This window comes from Arvicola amphibius, chromosome 4, assembly GCF_903992535.2.
Source record: "Arvicola amphibius chromosome 4, mArvAmp1.2, whole genome shotgun sequence".
Taxonomy (NCBI): Eukaryota; Metazoa; Chordata; class Mammalia; order Rodentia; family Cricetidae; genus Arvicola; species Arvicola amphibius.
The window spans coordinates 118,245,264-118,258,604 of NC_052050.1; the positions used below are offsets into that span (position 1 = coordinate 118,245,264).

Consider the following 13,341-nt stretch of genomic DNA (forward strand, 5'->3'; position numbering starts at 1 on the left):
GAATTCACTGAAAGCAAAAGCCACCCCCAGTCACCACCAAACGTTCACCACATGATCTTTTTTTGTATTGTAGCAAAGAACCTAAATTTGGGGAAATAAATGATTTCAATAGCGGCAGACCCAACTGTGACACTGCGTGAGAAAATGGGGGTGCAGAGGTCAAGTGTTTAATCCATCTGGCACCTCAAACTGAGCAGAGCAAAGCCACACAACAGACCCAATTTTCCAATGCTTTTTCCCCGTTCCCTTCCTTCTTCCTTTCTTCCTTCGCCCTGCGTGAAGGGCAAAATTGCTTGTGAAAGTAAGAAGTAGACTGGCTTTGCATTTCTCAGCTCATTTGACTATTCCCCTGACATTAGGAACCTCTGAACCCCGTTACAAATTACTAATGTTGTAAACTGGGAAGTTTATAGATGGCTACCTCAGCTGTGCACGTTTCCATGGAATCCTGGAACTCAGAGACAGCAGAATTTGAACAAAGAAATGCTTACCACTTTTTGCTGTAATCATTGTTTCTCTAATAACTCAGCCCTTGGGGAAGGTCCCAAGGGTTCTTCCTCCCAGACAATTATGCACAACCGTGGAAAAACAGATACCACAGCTTTTCTCCTTATGTGTAAATCGGGGCTTGGGGTGAAAAGGAGCTGTGTTAGTAGACGCTATATCAGCACTACACACACTGGGAAAACAGGTACCCTAAGAGTGTTATCATCCAATTTTCCTTCCCCTGCAAAGAGACTTCTTCCTTCCTTGACATGTCCCTTCTCTGAAGACCCTGCAGCATGGCTTCATCTCTTCCATAAAGTCATTGAAAACAAAGGCCACTCCCATTCGCCACTGGATGGGCACTGCACAATCTTCTTTGTATTGTGGCAAAACACTAACGTGAAGGCTGCCTGTTAACCAATGGGATTTCATGCGTTCACCTTCCAGAACAACCATCAGGCCTATCTCCCTCACTAAGGGTCCATCATCTCATGGAGTCTGACCCATCCCTGGGCTTTTCTTTGACGGGAGATTTTTGTTACTAAGTCCATTTCATTGCTTATCAGAGATATGTTTAACCTGTTTATAACTGGGGCTGGAGAGATGGTTCAGTGCCTCAGAGAACTTGCTGTTCTTACTCGTTCAGTTCCTAGGATGCACACAGTGACTAAGAAACTCCTGGTATCCAGCCCAGGGGTTCCATCAACCTCTTCTGGTCTCTCTAGGCTCCTTTATGCATGCAGTGCCCATAAACTAATGAGGGCAAATATGTATATGTATATATATGTGTGTATATGTATATGTATGTGTGTGTGTGCAAAATAAAATAGAGTGTATTCTTTATATCCTTCTCTTTAATTTGATAGGCTTTGTATCTAGAAATTTATTGTTTTCTTCCAACTGCCTTTGGCATATGTTGCAATCATCCGTTCCTCAGCTCTAATTACACTAAGTAGTACCCACACACACACATCAGCTCTCTCTCTAGCTAGCTTGACTAGGGGTTTCTATCTTGTTTGTATTTTCTTTCTCTTATTCTTTTTGAAACAGGATTTCTGTGAAGCTTTGGAGCCTGTCCTAGAACTAGTTCTGTAGACCAGGCTGGCCTCAAAATCACAAAGATCTGCTTGCCTCTTGTCTCCCAAGTGCTGGAGTTAAAGGCCTATGCCACCACTGCCCAGCTTGTTTGCGTTTTCAAAGAACCAACTCTTGGCTTCATTAATTCTTTGTATTATTTTTTTAGTCTCCATATCTGCTTGATTCTATTTCTTTTTTTTTCAAGACAGGGTAGTATCTTTGGAGCCTGTCCTAGAACTAGCTCATATAGACCAAGCTGGCCTCGAACTCACAGAGATCTGCCTGTCTCTGCCTCCTGAGTGCTGGGGTTAAAGGCATGCACCACCACCACCCGGCGATTCTATTTCTTCTAAGATATTGAGTTATTTATTTGATATGTATGTGATGTTTTTATATAAGCACTTATATTTACATACTCCTTTTTAGATGCTTTTGCTATATCCCAAAGACTCTGAAAACCTATGCTTTCATTTTCATTTGATCTAGGAATTTTAAATTTTCCATCCTGTTTTTTTTCTCAGTGATCAGTCAAGAGGGTACTGTCCAGTCTCTATGTGCTTGTGTAGTTTCTCTCACTATTTCTATGATTTCTGTATCTATGGATCAGGCTACTTGTTAGGAGAGGCTGCTAGTTTGTTTCCTGGCAGCTCTGACTCAAAATAATCACACAGAAACTATATTAATTGCAATAATGTTTGGCCAATAGCTTAATCATATTTCTGGCTGACTCTTCTATCTTAAATTAACCCATTTCTATTATTTTATATTTTACCATGAGGTTCATGGCCTACCGGCAAGGTTCCATCACATCTGTCCCTACCAGCGGCTACATGGCTTCTGCCTGACTCTGCCGACTCCCTCTCTATGTCTCTTTCCACTTGGCTTTGCTCTATTAAACCATTGGCTGAAAACAGCTTCTTTATTAACAATGGCAATAAAACATATTCTTAGCATACATTACTTCCCCTTTTCTGTCTAAACAGAAAAGAAGGTTTTAACTTTAACATAGTAAAATTACATATAACAACACAGGTATCAAGCAAGAATTACAGTTATAATATTTATATCTACTTTATCTTTTATCATAACTAAAGAAAACTACAACTATAACTATCTGTTCTTCAACTCCATCAAAGACTCCAGAAAGATATAATATTACCTAAGCAAACAGGAAATGCATTGTAAGCAACTTCCAAAACTCTAGAATTGACACAGACATATTGCTGCCTAGACAGTCACTCAAGGATCTTTTGTAACATTGGGGCACCTATCTTCAGCCTAATGGTCCATAATACCAGCAGACTTTTACATGAAGCAGGAAATTTCAAGGACAATTCCACCTATATTGTCAGCTTGTCAGTCAACTTTCTTCTGTGTCCTGCAGAATGTCTGGCAGACTCTTTCATGAAGCAGGAACCCCGAAGGACTGTCTCACTTTCTTTAGGCAGATTCAGCAGTCATTTTTCTGTGGGTCCTGCAAATCCAGTCAAGCAGTTCAGACAAGAGCATTTTTTTTTGCCCAAATGACTAACAAACACCATAAGAAGCCTCTTCGATGCCTATCACCCTCCTGAAGTAGACTGGTGCTGCCAGGGGCAGATAAGTCTCCTTGTCATGAAAAATCTAAGTTCTTAAAACATTTTAAATGTCATATTCTGTAGTGTTTGAAAGATCTGAAGAATATCTACCCATCTAAAATATATCTTTGTTCATCTACAAAACCTAATTAACATGACTATAGTATTGACTGTTATAGATGACTAATAACCTGCATTTCTTAAGCATACATTACATTTTTAAATGAGCTACACAAACACAATACATTAATCAAGAGCAGAAATATACATATAACAAAATTCACCTTAAATTTTTATCAATAAACCAAGATCCATGCCAATGAAAATCTCTATAGCATATCCCCTTTTAAATGTTAAGAAACATTTATAAACAATATTTGAGAATATGGGCATAGTTCTCTCCAAACTGCTTCCTGCTCTTTTTAGGCAAAGTAATTTTTGGGGGGGTGTTCACAACAACCTTTCGGGAGGTCTTGGTTCATCAAACCACATTAGTCTGGAATTAATCCACACATTCTCATCTTCTGTGGAAACTAAAGAAGAACCTCTTTTCCAAAGCAACATATCTTTAGACCCAAATTTTGAAGTCAAGATACCTTTAGTGTATATATGCTGGCTTAATTTAACAGTCTGTACAATAAAATGTCTCTCTATACTTAGTTCATTCACAGTCAAAATATTCACAGAAAATACAATAATATATATAATCCAGACTCTGTCTATATTCCATCTTTATGTGGCTTCTTTGTTCTTACTTTATTACTTTTTAATATTATCTTTACTCCTTTAATCTATGACTATCTGTACTCTGTCTCTTTAAAGACTTTGGTTTTTTTTTATAAACCATTTACTTCCTTTTATAACTCTCTATACTTTTTCTTCTCTCTCCCAAGCCTACATACATTTATCCAACATTGTGACACATTTAGAGGTCTTTTTATCTGAATTTGTCTTTATTGTATATCTATAATTTTTTTCTGACCAGGACAGCTTCTTAAAATACTAAGTGCTTCTAAAAATCCTAAGCTGCAGCTTTGCTAGGGCAAAAACAACCCTGCTTGCTTGCTCTGCCCAGTCCAACATGGTGGAAGTCCATTTACTGCCTCTGAAACTGCCAGGTGGGAGCCGTCCTCACCACCTCAACTCTGGTAACCAGTTGGCCCATGCTGCCACCAAGTAACTTGCAGCACCATGCCCACAAACCCCATTCAAGTGTGTGGCCTCTTGAAAGAGACAGAGTTAGTTCTGGAAGCATGCACCAGGAAGCCACCATTTTGAAACCACTTGGGTTTTTTGTTGTTATTTAGTTTTGATTTGTTTGGCTTTTGTTGTTGTTGTTGTTGTTGTTGTTGTTTGCTACCACTGAATCAGGAAGACCTCTCTTACAGGAATCATGCCTCTGTTTGCTTCTAGCAAACAAAACCTACCCCCAAAAAATGCTGCTACCAAAAAGCCATGCTTAACTTTGTTCTTTTGTGTCTAGGATTTCTTTCCAAGCTTTCTCAGGATTTCTGTTGATTTAGTCAGCCCCACGTTGGCATGCCAATCTGTTAGCAGAGGCCACTCATTTGTTTCCTGACCACCCTGACTCAAAATAATCACACAGAAACTATATTATTTAAATCACTGCTTGGCCAATCACTTAAGCATATTGCTAATTAGCGCCTGTATTTTTGGTTAACCCATTTCTCTTAATCTGTGTATTACCACATGACTGTGGCTTACCTGCAAGGTTCCATCCAGCATCTGTCTCTAGCAGTGGCTATATGACTTCTCTCTGACTCTGTCTACTCTCTTTATACATCTCTTTCAGCCTGGCTTTACTCTGTTAAGCCATTGGTTGAAAGAAGTTTCTTTATTAACCAATGGCAATAAAACATATTCACAGTGTGCATTACCTCCCACATCAACTACCTAGGAGTTACAGTCTTTTGAAGACATTACATTGCCTTATTTGTTCTGTTTATTGTGTTTCTGGGTTAAGATTTGTGCATCTGTTATTTTCAATATCTCTTCATTTTATTTGACTATCTTCTTAGTGAGGAACCTACACTTGAGGGCTTAATCCCCAGTACCTCTCAGAGAAGATTAAAGGAAAAAAAATCTTTTAAATGATGTTTCTCTTCCCTTACTGAGAAGCCATGACTGGAGATAAGTGCTCCATGCTTTTTATCCTTTTATTCCCCTGTACTTCTGTCTGTCCCATTGCCCCTATCTTGATCTCCATTACACTCCCAGCCTCCATTTGGAAATTGACCTGACTTTCTCTCACCGCTGTACCCAAAGGCAGCTTCATAGCTCATCACCTTACCCCAGATCTCTATTCTGTTCATTTTAATACTCATCTTACTGACTGTGGGACAGGAACTCACTGTGGTTTTAATTTGCATTTTTCTAATTGTTAACACATTACACATGTTGTTGGTATGTGTATGTGTGTGTGTGTGACCATCTTTGGAGATATAAGTAGTTAAGTTTTGCCCATTTTTTAAATTGGATTAGTTGCTTTTTGTTTCAAGTTAGAAGAGCTATTTGTTATTTGCAAATATTTTCTTCAATCTAATGGGTTGATTTTTCACTCTAATATACAAAATGTTCAGTGTACAAACCTTTTTATTTCAATGAAGACCCATTCATCTATTTTTTTTCTTTTTTACCTGTGATTTATGTCTCATAACTAATATCCTAAAGCTTTACTTCTGTAGATTTGGTTTTTTTTCTGAAAGTTCTATAGTTTTGCCTCTGATGTATGTATGGGTCTTTGGCTCATGCCCATAATTTGAAGCAAGACCCAATACCATCAATTTTGCCTACAGGTATCCATTTTCCCCTGCATCATTTGTTGAAAAGATTGCTGTTATTTTTTCTTGGCATTCTCATCAAAAATCATTTGACTATATACGTAAGGTTTCTTTTTTATTTCAGGGTTCTCTAGCTTCCTGCATCTCTATGCCTGTCTTATGTGCTGTTTTAATTGCTGTAGTAAGCCTCCAATCAGGAAGTATGATTTCTTTAACTTTGATCTTTTCAAAGTTGTTTTGAATTTTCAGGATCCTTTCAAGTCCCCCCATATGAATTTAAAATAGATTTTTTTATTTATAAAACTAAAAAAAAATCATTGAGATTTTGATGGGCATTGCCATAAATCTATATCTAACTATTGGTAATATTAACAATTTAATATCAAGTTTTCCAAACCACAGAGGATACTTCTATCAATGTCTACTTTAATTTCTTTCAGGATGTATAATAATATTTTAACAAAATCTTTCCCAGTCTTACTGCTTTTCCACCCAAGCAGATACCAACTACTGCTAAGCAAGCTTCCCAGACTCTTAACCAGTTCCTCTCTTGTCCCCACAGTTCAATTCCATGGTGCATCTCCCCCTAGATGAGAACTGGTGGGGGAAAGTTGAGGGAGGTACTCTGCTGCTGAACATTTGACTCCACCAGCCTCAGCCCTAGTCTTTGCTGCCTTCAGCTCCCTCCCTCACCAAAAGAGAGTATGAGGAAACTGGTCAGTATCAGTTTCCATTTTAATATTTATTCTTTTTATTCACTGGCACGTGCATCTACTTAGCTGCAATCTACGTGCACCATATGCTTGCGACTGCCCATGGATGCCAGTAGGCAACAAATCCCCTGAGACCATTGTGACTTCCTGGTGTGGGTTCTGGAAACCAAAGTTGGGTCTTCTGCAATAGTAGCATGGACCCTTAAGTGGTGAGCCATCTCTCCAGCATATATACTCTCTCTCTCTCCCTCTCTCTCTCTCTCTCTCTCTCTCTCTCTCTCTCACACACACACACACACACACACACACACACACACAAAAAAATAATAAAGAAAACACAGTTTGTAATGAACTGAATTATGTATTCCCAAAATTCCCATAATGAAGCCCTTAAGTATCCCCATCGTACAACTGATTGCATTTGAAAACAAAGCTCTTTGGGGAGTAATTTAGAATGGAAGATGTCATAAAAGTAGAAAGAAGGGAACTGGAGAGATGGCTCTGTGGTTAAGAGCATTGGCAGCTCTTCCAGAGGTCCAGAGTTCAATTCCCCACACCCACATGGTATCTTGCAGTCATCTATAATGTGATCTGATATCCTCTTCTGGCACACAGGTATACATGCATATAGAGCACCATATACATAAAATAAGTAAATTTTAAGGGAAAAAAGAGTAGGAGGAAGGGACACAAAGCAGTGTGTTCACAGGGGAAAGACACAGCAAAAAAAAAAAAGTGTCAAATCATCTGCAAGTCACAGGGAAGACTCAGAAAACATATAATCCCAGGACTCCGGAGACAGAAGTAGAGGACAAATATAACTGTAAGCCACAATGGGCTACACAGGAGGTCCCAGGACAGCAATGGTTACATAATAAGACCCTGTCTCAAAATCACAAAGAATTTTTTAAATGAAGAAAGGGAGAGGGAGGGGAAGGAACAGAAGAGAAAGTGATTGTTGAGACACGGGCTCATGTAGCCCAGGCTGGTCTCAAATTCTGTAGACAAGCATGACTAAAACTTTTGACTTTCCTACCTCTGCTCTCTTGATGCTCAGATGGCAAGGGGTGTGCTGTCGCACTTGATTTATATAGCGCCAAGGAATAAATGCAGAGACGCAGAAATGCTGGGCAAGCACTCTACCAAATGACGCATAGCCTCGGCCCTGCTATTAGCTTTCATAGAAGCTTCTTTCATTTTATGTGGTCTTGTTTTCCATGGGAAATTACCTTACTCTCTCTCAATGGAAAGGTTAGTCTCATTCAGTTGCATCCCAATCTCTAGTCAAATCCCAGCCAGCCTACTCCCAGAACTATCCGCTCTTTATGTCTGACATCACCAACCACACTGAAAGAAATTTGAGAAGAAAATTAGATCAAATGTGTAAATTAGAGACAAATGTGCAATTAACACTCAGAATGTTGACTGGACTTACTAAGTACTTTAAAATTATTATAACAATTGCTGCAGAAGTGGATGCCCTGAGGTCAAATTTCTGACATCACAAAAATAGCATATTGGCTTTTTAGGAAAAGAAAAACCATTATCCCTATTCATCTTGTGTGAATTTCCTTTGATACAGAAGATAACAGTGGAATACTAGTCAGTGTGACTCAGAATGAGCCTGGCCCTTTAGGACTCAACTTTTCCTGTTCCCCGAGTGCTTGACTTCACAGATGTAGACTGCAGACTTTTTTAACAGTCTTCAATTTAAAGCTTTACAAAATGGAAATGGCATAGATTGGTAGAACAAGGCTGCCAGACAACACTTGCAGGAAAGGGGTCTTGTTGTGAAATATTTTATAAATGCTACATTATAGAAATTTAACACGTGTCTAGTTTTGTTGTTTTGGTGGGGTTGAGTTTGAGTTTTTGCTTTGAAGACCCAAGTCACCTCCTTAACTATCCTGTGACTGTAACAGTAATGAAATTTACAACAGAAAACTCAACTGAGAATTATTTGAGCTGAGCATGACTTGCTGGCCTTCCTAAAGTGCTGGTTATTAAATTCAAGAATGGGTTCTAGAGGCTGCGTCTCTAGAAAAGTTTAAAGGGCCACATAAGGTATCTTGGACATTTGGTTACCCTTCTGTCCAGGGTTAAGGAACATGTGTTTCTCAGAACCAGCCCTATAATCTGACTGTAGACTTTCGTTAATGACCTGTCTTAAGTCCTGCACAAGAGCTAAGCAAATGAATATTAGGTTGGTTTTTAAACCTCCCCACTCTTCAACCAACTGACCTGAATTCGAAGGAAGAATCATCAAGACAGCTAGCGTGAGTAGTTTTTCAAGTGCTAAAAATTGCTTCATCTTCAAAGCCTATGACTGTTGACTTCAGCAACGAGGACAATGCTGGAAGTGGCTTTTCATGATTCTACTAGAACTATTGAAAGTCCCATTTACTGGCAATGCGTAGTTGAGTCCAACCCTTGGGAGAGGAGTTTGGGTTCACAGACTTGCATTTCAGGAGAAAATTTTGAGGAGTAGTAAATGTTCCGATGTCAGTTAAATGATCGGGGCTTTCCCAACACGATGGAGTTTAGGCAAAGGCCATATTTCCATGTCGTTTTTTTAAGAACTATCCTAGAAACATGATAGCCAGCATTACTGACTTGTAGTCTATTTTGTGGGTTACTGCCAATATTTGGGGTTTAATAGGGGAAACACTGTCTTCAGAGAACATGAGACAACTTCTACATTGCTGTGCATTTGCCTTCAGAGCAGCCCTCCCTGGCCGAAGGTCTAGACACTGGCCCGAGGTACATGACTAGCATCTTAGGATGGATTCTGCCGATAGCTCCCTTCTCCCTACAGAAGATTGCTGGACTTCAGTAACTGTCTGCCAAACATGCCTTTCATGACTTCTGCTGTCCCTGTGGTGAGGTTCGCTTCAGTTTTCCACTAGTGTTCTTCTCAAACCCTCACTAGAAATTATTCCACCTGATCTCATTATTCCTCCTCCCTTCCCACTTTTCACTTATTCATACAACTTTTGTAAATTACAGAGAAAATAGGGATTCCAATAATTCATTCAATACCCTAACTCCTACTTCCAGTTTTTTCAAAGTATCTGCTTTCATGTTTCCCACATGAATTGTCACCTGACCCTTCAAGAGACGTTTCTCAGACAAACCAGCTATGGGACTCTGACTCTGTCCCCATAGTGAACATGTGACACAATATTGAGAAAAAAACTTTCTTCTCTGACTCCACATTACAACACCACACCTTAAGAAGAAATTTCAAGCTAAAAAAAAAAAAAGGAATTCTGTTTCTAAGGATTCAGATTCTTATGCAAATTGTTCTATGTTCTTGGTTTCACAAAGAGTAAATCCAAACTGGCAAAGCTTTTTAATCTTCAAGGGCAGTGGAGGGAAAAGCAGGAATGCATTTCCGCTCAGGCAGAGCCAGGCAGAGTAGGGCACATGTAGTGGCTGAACAGAAAGGTTTTTCTGTTTTGTTTTGCTGTGTTTTGTTTTTGCAGTGAATTATATGGGTCGAGATGAGGTCAGTGCTACTCCGACTTTTCTGTCTTTCTTTTCAGAAAGGGCATTTTCTAAAAGACCAGGGCTCAAAATCTGAACTCTGATGATAAGTTTGGGAAGTTTTCTCCCGCTCCCTCCCTCCCTCTTCTGTGTGTGTGCGCCTGTGCGTGCCTGTTTGCATGCATGAGTGCATGGTGCCTGCCTGCCTGCCAGCCTGCCTGCCTGCCTGGCTGCCTGTCTGTTGCTGTGTGTCTGGGTGTCTGCTTGTTTGCCTCTCTGTGTATGTCTGTCTCTCTGCCTCCCTCCTTTTTTTCCCCTCTCTCCCTCTCTCCTTTCCTTCCTTTCCAGCTCTCTCCCGCCCTCCCTCCCACTCTTTTTCTTTCTTAGGACACCTCCCTTCCTCATCATGTCACTCAGTTGCCACCTGTGGGGACATTCATACGTCCACAATTATTCCCTGTGAGTCTCAGAGCTCAGTGAGCCGACTGTCACCTCTCTAGCCCTCAGAGTCCTCCTAAGTGTCAGCGATTCATTTCTCACTCTGCTTTAGAGCCTCAGACTCCGGTGTAAATATTGACAAAGTCCTCTCTGTGAAGCCCAGGGACTCATAGCTTTTAGTAATCCCCATCTATTCTTTTGGGCGCAGTAAGCCATGTGCCACAGTTTGTCAGCCCCAAATGAGACTCTTCCAGTGGATGAGCTATAACTATTACCATCTGTGGTCTCAAGAGCGCAGGCCTGAGAGTCAAAGCCATGGGTACCAACCTCACCTGCCACCCACTCTCTGTGTAATCTTGAGCAAATCACCTGCTTTCTCGAGGTCGCAGATGCGGATGTAAGCGCACTCACCACACAGCATGGTAGCGGCACAGATGAAGTACAGGAATCCAGTTCAGCATAAAAGGGGTTAAAGAAGGCTGTCCTGATTTATTTTCCTTTTGTCAGAGAAGAGTTACTTATTTAACCTCCAAAGAAGTCCCTTATTTATAAAAATTTCCCTTTTTAGCTTTGTGAGGGAGGAGATGGAATTGTTTCTGACAAATGACCCATGACTTTAAAAGTTCCTATTTTGAGGTTATACATGATTTTCTAATAACACAATACTTAACTTTAAGTGGTAAGACCTGGTTTCAGTAAAAGACTATTTGGAGCAGAGTACATATGAATCTGAAGGCCCCCTGGCAATCTTTATGCCATGGACTCGTGTTTCTCGTGTCTAATGTAAGCCAGCCTTCTGAAATGAGCAGCTCTAGTAAGTCCCAGGGCAAGAGAGAGATGCCAAAGCAATTACATTTATAGTAAATTCAGAAGAGAATGTGCGCAGGATAGGAAGCAAATCTCTGTGGGCATCATTTCAAGGAAAGGCAATAGTTGGTCTCTGCCAACAGCCGTTGGATGCCACCAGCATGGAGCAATTAGAGACGGGACGGGTTCGCTGAGGCGAGAACCGCGCAGTGGCTAGCAGGCAAAACTTGAAGCCGCGAGGAGTCCAGTCAGGGTGGTTAGAGCCCTCGCGCCGCTTTGTGTTTACAGACCGTGATTCCTAACAGCGCTTTATTGTTTTCTGAAGCTTCGGATGAATAGGGTTATGGCTTGTCGAGAATTCCAGCCTCCAGTCACTGCATCCCCAAAATCAACCATGTCTGTTTAAATTCTGTTGTGGCTTTGCATCTATCAGTCCCACAGTGATCCAGCTTCTACAAAGAGAAGCTTCCAGTCATTGACCACAACTTTTACCTCGCAGTTTCTTTCCATCAACTGAACACTCTGTCTTTTCTCTCCATTCTCGCTATAGAATCTGTTCTCAAAGGTCACTGATGACTTCCTAACACGCGCCTATTATCTTTCCAGTCTGCGAATTTGACACTACTGACCTTCCTCCACCCCCCATCCACCCCCACCCCCATCTTCTTCTAGCTCTTCTCCCTGCCTTTTCCCTAGCTGTCGCCTTTGCCCTCGCGTTCCCAGCACTCCATTTCAGTCTTCCCCTTTGCCTCTTCGCTTGGATGATGTCATAAACTTGTCTTGCGTCGTTGGTGGTCTAGTCAGGAACAGAAATCAAGTCAGTATTTTGAGCATGAAAATTTTAGTATTTAAGAGTGTATTGTGTCGTAAAGGGGTAAACAAGGACTCTAAAATGAACAGAAGCATCAGCTAACCCATACAGCAGGAGATGGCCTCATTTGGAAAGAGTATTGTTTCAGGTATAATTAATTAAGGTAGCAGCTTAATTGCTGCTCTTACAGAGAACCCACAGAATGGCCACAGCCATCTAAAACTCCAGTTCTAGGGGATCTGACACCCTCTTCTGGCTTCCATGGGTAACAGCACACACATAACGCTCATCCATAGGTGCGGGCAAAACACATACACATAAATAAATTTCAAAACAAAAACTAGAGGGAAACTTTATGGCACTAGATTGGAAGCAATTTCTTAAGCGTGAAACACACACACAAGCACACACACAAACACACACACACACATACACACACAGGCAACCAAAGGAAAACTAGATAACTAGATATATTGGACTTTATCAAAATTGGAGCTTTTGTCCATCAAGTCCACTATCACTAATGTAAAAAGGTAACTCTCTGGGTAAAATAGAATATTTGAAAATCATATCTGCTATGATATTGATATTCATAATATAGAAAGATACTCAAACTCAACAATAAAAACACAAGTAACTGTATTCAAAAATGAGCAAACGACTAGAACAGATTTCTCTATAAAGAAGATGGACAAATCATCATAAAATGGTGTCCAAAATCACTGGCCAAAAAAAAAAAAAAAAACACTGGCCATAAGGGAAATACAAATCTCCACCACAGAGAGACGCTACTTCATGCCTGCGATGGGCACGTAAGGAAGAGGTGATGCCAGCAAGATGTGTGAAAATTGGGAACTGTTGTACATTACTTGTACGGATATAATATGCAGTCTCTCTGGAAAACTGCTTGGCAGGCCTTCAAAAATAATGAAGCCCAGACTTACCATTTGCTATAGGGGCAGCAATTCTAGTCCAAAGTGTATACCTAGAAGAATTCAAAACAGGAATTTGTTTGCCAAGGTTTATTGGAGCATTATTCACAGTAGCCTGGAGGTGGGAAAAGCTCTAGCATCCATCAATATATGAATAAACAGAGATGGTGTGCATGTAAGGGTGTGTGTGTGTGTGTGTGTGTGTGTGTGTGT

General features: G+C 40.4%; 1 protein-coding gene across 1 annotated transcript in view; it reads left to right on the plus strand.

The window, feature by feature from the left end:
- Galntl6 (polypeptide N-acetylgalactosaminyltransferase like 6) overlaps positions 1-13,341 on the plus strand; it is a 1,112,723-nt gene that overhangs the window by 1,063,972 nt on the left and 35,410 nt on the right. The window lies entirely within an intron of this gene.